Source organism: Pogona vitticeps, chromosome 3 (assembly GCF_051106095.1).
Source record: "Pogona vitticeps strain Pit_001003342236 chromosome 3, PviZW2.1, whole genome shotgun sequence".
Classification (NCBI taxonomy): Eukaryota; Metazoa; Chordata; class Lepidosauria; order Squamata; family Agamidae; genus Pogona; species Pogona vitticeps.
In genome coordinates this window covers 145,518,389-145,524,587 of record NC_135785.1, presented here as the reverse complement: position 1 = coordinate 145,524,587, position 6,199 = coordinate 145,518,389, and the positions used below count along the sequence as shown (strand labels likewise).

Below are 6,199 nucleotides of genomic sequence, written 5' to 3'. Positions count from 1 at the left end.
GACCTTCCCCACCCACCCCCACCCCCGTAGACTGTAATTTCTTGAAAGCTTGGAAAAGTTACTTTTTGGACTATGCTGGTGGCAGGTTCCAAGACGTGAAGTCCAACAACTAAACTGAAAATCTGAGTTTCTTCAGAGTTTAAATAATGTTTAAACGGCCATATTTATTTGTACTGCATGATATATTTTTTTTAAAAAAAAGATTGGCCTGGATGTTATATGTTGATTTTTGCACTCTGCTCTCTGCTGCCCCGTTCCCTCTTGTCCCCCCCTGCAGTCTATTATGTTGACTTGTTCCCTTTAAATTTTTGACATATGATACAGTGCTATATTAAGAAAACCTTTTTTTTTTTTGTAAAATGGACAATTTCTTCCCAGAAGTACTCATTGTTGGTGAGAAGGAGGCAGAACCGACAAAGCAGGGATAAAAATAAAAAAATAAAACCATTGTTGTTCTTGTACGTGATCTGAAGACAAAAATGGGTGATACTCTTGTCAGACTGCAGGTTTTTTTTTTTAAGTGATCAAATCAAGGCACCGCCCATCCTTCTCCTCTCCTGGGTGTGCTGACACCGCCCCGCAGTTCCTCCTTATGAGTCAGGGCTCCGTCTGCTGCTTTGCAAGCATTCTCAAATAAATGCCCCGGGTGAGGAGAAGCTGAGAGGGGAAAGTGTTGATCACTCCAGGCTGGCAGGAGGACAGAAGCGTGCACAGATATACGTGACAGAGCACAGGCGAAAGGAGAAGGCGGGGAAGAGGCTGTAAGTGTGCATGAGTGAGCCAGAGAAAGTGAGGGGGGGGGGAACTCACCCGGATAGGAGCCTCGCTGCCTCAACTCACAGTCCCTCGCCTCTCATAATAACCTGCACCCTTGCAGGCACTGGTGCCTTTTCAAACACTCCCCCCCCCCGGTCTCTCTTGAAATTGCCCACTGCTGTTTATTCCTTAGGAGAACTCAAGAGGGTCACAAAACAAGTGCAGTAGATTAATTTATTGGTGGGGGTGGTATAAAACAGCTTCCCCGGGTTCACTTAGAGAGCTGAAGTCGAGGGATTAGGGGAAAAGGAAATATTCCACAGCCGTACTTGCACCATATGTTGTTGTTTTGACTAATACTGCTTCCTCGTGTTGAGACACTCTCTGGGCATTTTATAACATCTGAAGGGTAGGAACAGTGGAATGAGAGTGTGGGGTATAAACAGATAGATAGATAGATAGATAGATAGATAGATAGATAGATAGATAGATAGATAGATAGATAGATAGATAGATAGATAGATAGATAGATAGTTTTTTTAAAAAAACCTGAAGTTAACAAATAAACTGAAACAGTGCACTTCCCTATGTGAATTTCTTATCAAACAGGGGTTTGGGTGCATGGCTGTCATCTTTTTGTCTCCAGCCACTTTCTGCTGGGCCACCAATGACGAGCTGAAATGATGTCATCAATGTCAACGTTGTGCTTGCATATATATTACAACTCTGATGGGGGGCGGGGAAGAAGACTTAAATAGCAGACATCTCTAAATAATTTCCAGAATGCCTGGAAATATTAAACCACTCAATTAAAAAATGTATTCTTGAGCCCAACAAACCTGGTGTTACATACTGGTTTTGAGACAGGGCACTCTCCCGCCCCCCCCCCTTTGCTCTGTTACTGAAGTTCAGAATGCAGGACGTGACGTCTACAAGATAGAACTGGTTTGGATGCTGAACTGTTTTCTTTATCGGGTACATTCTCTGCTGTAGTTTTCTTCAACCATATTCCCCCAGAAGTTATATGTTTATTAACATTGCTTCCACAGTGGCAACATTTGCACCTTCCATACCATTATGCTTCATATTTATTGTTCATGTTTATGGCTTAGTTGATACAATATAACTATATTACAAACCATCAGATATGGCCAGCTGGGTGAATTCAGAAACTAAATGAGAAACTATAATTGAAATCAGAACAGAAGTCCAAGGATAAAGAAAACCAACAGTTATGTATCCATCAAAATTCTCCAAGGAAGTTTGTATGCAGAATGAAGGGTTGGATTCACAATCAGTAACATCAGGTGAGATGGATGAGCTATGAACCTGCCACTGCCACTATCGGTGCAAGTTGTGCTTCTAGCCTAGTTACTCATGTAACCACAGGAGGAAACCTGTCATTTGTGAGACATGGAGGTAACTGATGGGTTTCTCATGATTCAATCCAAGAAAAAAGGCAGTCTAGGTGTAAGACTACAAAAAGTCAAAGAATACAGCAAGACCTCCATACGGTTTCTCTCACAAGGGCAGAATTAGTCATAGTTACACTAATGGTGGGTAAGAACCCCACTTTCATGAGATCTGGCTTGCTGTTTTATTTCCCTGCCACATACTTTGAACCATAAATATGACTGGGCATCTTGTTGTTACACTACATCCAATTGCCTTCGAATTATGACATCCCTTTGAATAAGTGTGGGTGATCTTGGGCTTGATCTCCAGTGACATGTCCTTATGTTTTCTAGTTCCTTCTGAGTCCTAGCCTACTTCTGTTTTCTTGGCTGCAGTCTCCATTTCTATGGATGATTGAATGAAGATTGGGTGTGTTTGTCTGAAAGCTCTGGACTTTTGAAGGTTAATTGGTTTCCAAAGAAGAGTTAATCATGGCTTCACAATAAAGGTTTGTTAACAACAATGGCTTCTAGGTTGGATAGCTGTAAAAAGGCATTGTACATGCGCGCTGAGCAGAAGGCTAGTAAGGTTACTAATCATGCTATGTATTATTTTGGTACCAGTTTCTCTCAGATGATGGGCTTTCCTATTGTGCTAATGCCCTGGCATCCGGGCAGCTGCTGTGGGAAAAGAATGCTGGGCCTTGAAAAGTCTTGGGTAGGAGCCGTCAGTGCTCTTCTTATGTCCTGATCCTAAAAGCAGTTTTACAATGATTGCCAGCAGCAGCAAAAACCTTAGTGTAATACATTACCCCATTACAGAACCAACCAGACCTAATCTCGACCGCTAGCCCCCCCCCCCCCAGCTCAGGCAAAACAGGGATGCTGTGACATTCCTTGTGCTGGGACAGCTGTTGTTTACCACTAACAATGGCAGTCTTCAGTGTTCTCTCTCCTTATCACAGGACATGTTTCTTTTCCAAGCATCTGTCCCCAAGGACTCCGACACCATTAAAACATACATATTTTTAGCTGATAATAAATGATACCACATATTGTCATTTTATAAGTATCATCAAGTGATTAAATAGGATTCGTTTAGCATTGGCAAGACACTTCTGTCAAGATGCTTTGATCGTGACATTTGTCGCTGGTGACAGATGACAGCTTACAAAGAACAGAGTAGAGAAAACAAGTCTTTGGAGAGAGCAACAGTAAAGCACAGTGGTTAGCAGTCCAGTCCCATCTACACATGCTCAGAACTGAATGCAATGGGGCTTACTGCAATGAGATATCCCTACCTCAGTATTTCGCAGTTTTCTCTCGATACAACATGGTCGTGGTGGGAATATTACATGTTCCCAAACCTGAATGTGGTGTATCTTATATCAATGGAAGTGTAATTATTTTCCCATCCTGTTCTGGGCACACGTGGGCTTATCTTTCCCCAGGGAATTTCTCTTTTAGCAGCCAGCTTGTGTGAGTTCTTAGTCTGCATTATGAAAGTGGAGAGAGGAAAGAGAGTGTCAAGAGTAATAAAGGTTGAATGTAAGGGGTGCATTATTTATCTATCTGAATGCTGCCTGCCCCTCTCAACTCAGGCTGGCCGAGCCATCATCTGCAAGGGTTTCCATGAAATCTAGATGGCTCAAACTGCTTGAACTAGATTTTATTGCAACAGGGAATGGGGAAGAGGGTACTGATGAGTGCCAAACATGCCCAAATCCTTCAGTCCTACCGGGCTTGGGGGGTTGGGTTCCTGTCCATTCAGTTTCCTCTTGATTCCTAGTTCCCAGCACTGGGGGTCATTGGGTTCACAGTCCATGAATGGCATCAGGGATGCAAGATAGCCCTGAGCCACCCTATTCTGTTCAGGGAGTGCTTGAACTGCTGGCTAGGGACAGATGGCCAGCACTTCCTTTGTTGGAGTGTGGGCTTAGTACCCTGCCAGTCATTGAGGCCCCCATGATGTTGGAGTCAGGGAAGGTGACAGGGATGGGAGTGAATCCCTCGTGGCCTCTCTACTTAGTTACCAGGGGCTCCACCCAGAACCTTGTCTAGGGGTCCTGCATGTATGGGAACTCCAGCTCTCCAGTAGCACACAAGAAGGGGTCCAGTTCTTCCCCAGCTTCATCACACTTGTGTTGCCTGAGTCTGTTGAATCATCTCTTCCCCCCTTCCTCCCTTTTCTCCTCCTTCATTCCCAAACAGCTCTTCCTCCTACCTGATGTCTGCCACCTTGCCCAGGTGTGCCACATAACATCTGTGTCTCCACTTATCAGCTGTCCCACCATACTGTACCCTCCTGGGGCCCAGGAGCTGAGGTCACTTCTGGGCCTTCTCAAGGGTGTAGGGTGAGCTTGGGGTGACCCCCTCACGATCGATCGATCGATTGATCTATCTGTCTGTCTGTCTGTCTGTCTGTCTGTCATCTTTCCTCCAATAAATACTTGTTACATGGCTATCCTCCATCACATAGACAACACATAGGCATTAGACTTCTTCAAGTTTCTGATATGAAGGCCCAGGCCCAGTAAAACCAATGTGGCTCCATGCAAATACCTGCCATGAAGCCCAGATGGAACACACAGCAGTCCCCTCTTAATTCTCAGTTCTCCCCTCTTTTCCCCCCACTGAAAGCAAAAAAATTAACTAAAAAAAATGAAAAAGGAAAGGAAAATATCTACCCCAACCCTGAACCTGGAAAAATTATAGTCCAAAATAATAACATTTATTGTCTAATCTCTCAGATAACATGATCATGTTGATATATACTTCATTTGGGAAATGTATTCCAGAAAAGGTTGGGTCTGGTTACTCCTGTGGATTCAAACCCACCTATACTGTGCCCCACCCTGGAACTTCCCAGAGTGCCCTATAGGAGAAGTCTAGGCTAGGATGATAATGGGCCCAATTGTTGAATGGACAGTCCTCTACTTGAAAGGCTATCTAGTCTAATTGGTCTTTAAAACTATAAAGACTGAAGAAAATCTTATAATCAAAACTGGTGGAAATTAAATCAAAGCCATACTGTATAGGAATGGAGAGCAGAGGCCTTGAAGTTCCTCATCAAACTTTAACATCCAAACAATGTACAAAGCAGGCAACCAGGCTAGTCTTACCCATTTGTGGTCAGATGTTCTGTTTATTATGTCAATTACAGTATTCCAAATTATTCATTGAGACACATGCAATTTTTGTGCAGATCTGTCCCATCTTTTGTCTTCTTCTCAGGCAGCTTATCTTTTGGTGGAAATGCACCAGTGACAACCCCAAAGTCCAATCCATGCTCGTGGACTCCTCTTCTGGCCATAACAGACTTCCCTGCTTTGGAGGCAATAGGTTATTATAACACCAGTTATGATCCTCAAGCTTAGATCTATGTCAGCATTTGTGCTTATTTATTAAAACATAAAATTTGAAGCACTTTGCTAGCTAACTCCATTGGTTTCAACAGCACAAGCTTCCCTCGACTACAATCCACCATCAGATAATGACACAGGTTGAGCAACAGCAAGTGTGTAGGGAGGGCTATTTGAATTTTGAAAAACAAAAACATGAGGCATGCAACCCCAAGACTGCGTGCTTAGAATATTTGCCTACTGCATTCAATGGGATTTATGAACTGAAGTTTGGAGTTCAATTCCCCATCATGCATCCCAGAACGGCCAGCCTGTGTGCTTGGACAGGCTACACATTTCCAGGATGCCCCCAGAAGAAGGGAATGGCAAACCACTTCTGAGTATTTTATACTTAGAAAACTCAGAATTGACTTGAAGGCACATTATTACAGGCAAAAAAAAGTGGTTAATTGGAGCTGAAATGTCAGTAAAGCTCTTACAGTTATGAACATGCAAGCAATGACAACCTTAATTGTTCCTATTTAATCTTATCAGTTGACATCATCATTATCATCATCATCATCAAGTTAGCATCAAAAGAGTAATATTTACGGGGATTCTTTGTCATCACTGCTGTTTGACATTTCACTAATCTCTATGTCAATAATTTTAAATAAAACTTGATTGGGCTACCGTATTTCAGAAGAA

At 43.0% G+C, this 6,199-nt stretch overlaps 1 long non-coding RNA gene across 1 annotated transcript; it reads left to right on the top strand.

The window, feature by feature from the left end:
• The first annotated feature begins 2,584 nt into the window (after nucleotides 1-2,584).
• On the top strand, nucleotides 2,585-5,573 carry LOC140705459 (uncharacterized). The gene is made up of 2 exons (XR_012084845.2): nucleotides 2,585-2,659; nucleotides 5,385-5,573. It is a non-coding gene; the product is annotated as an uncharacterized LOC140705459 (long non-coding RNA).
• The last annotated feature ends 626 nt before the right edge of the window (nucleotides 5,574-6,199 follow it).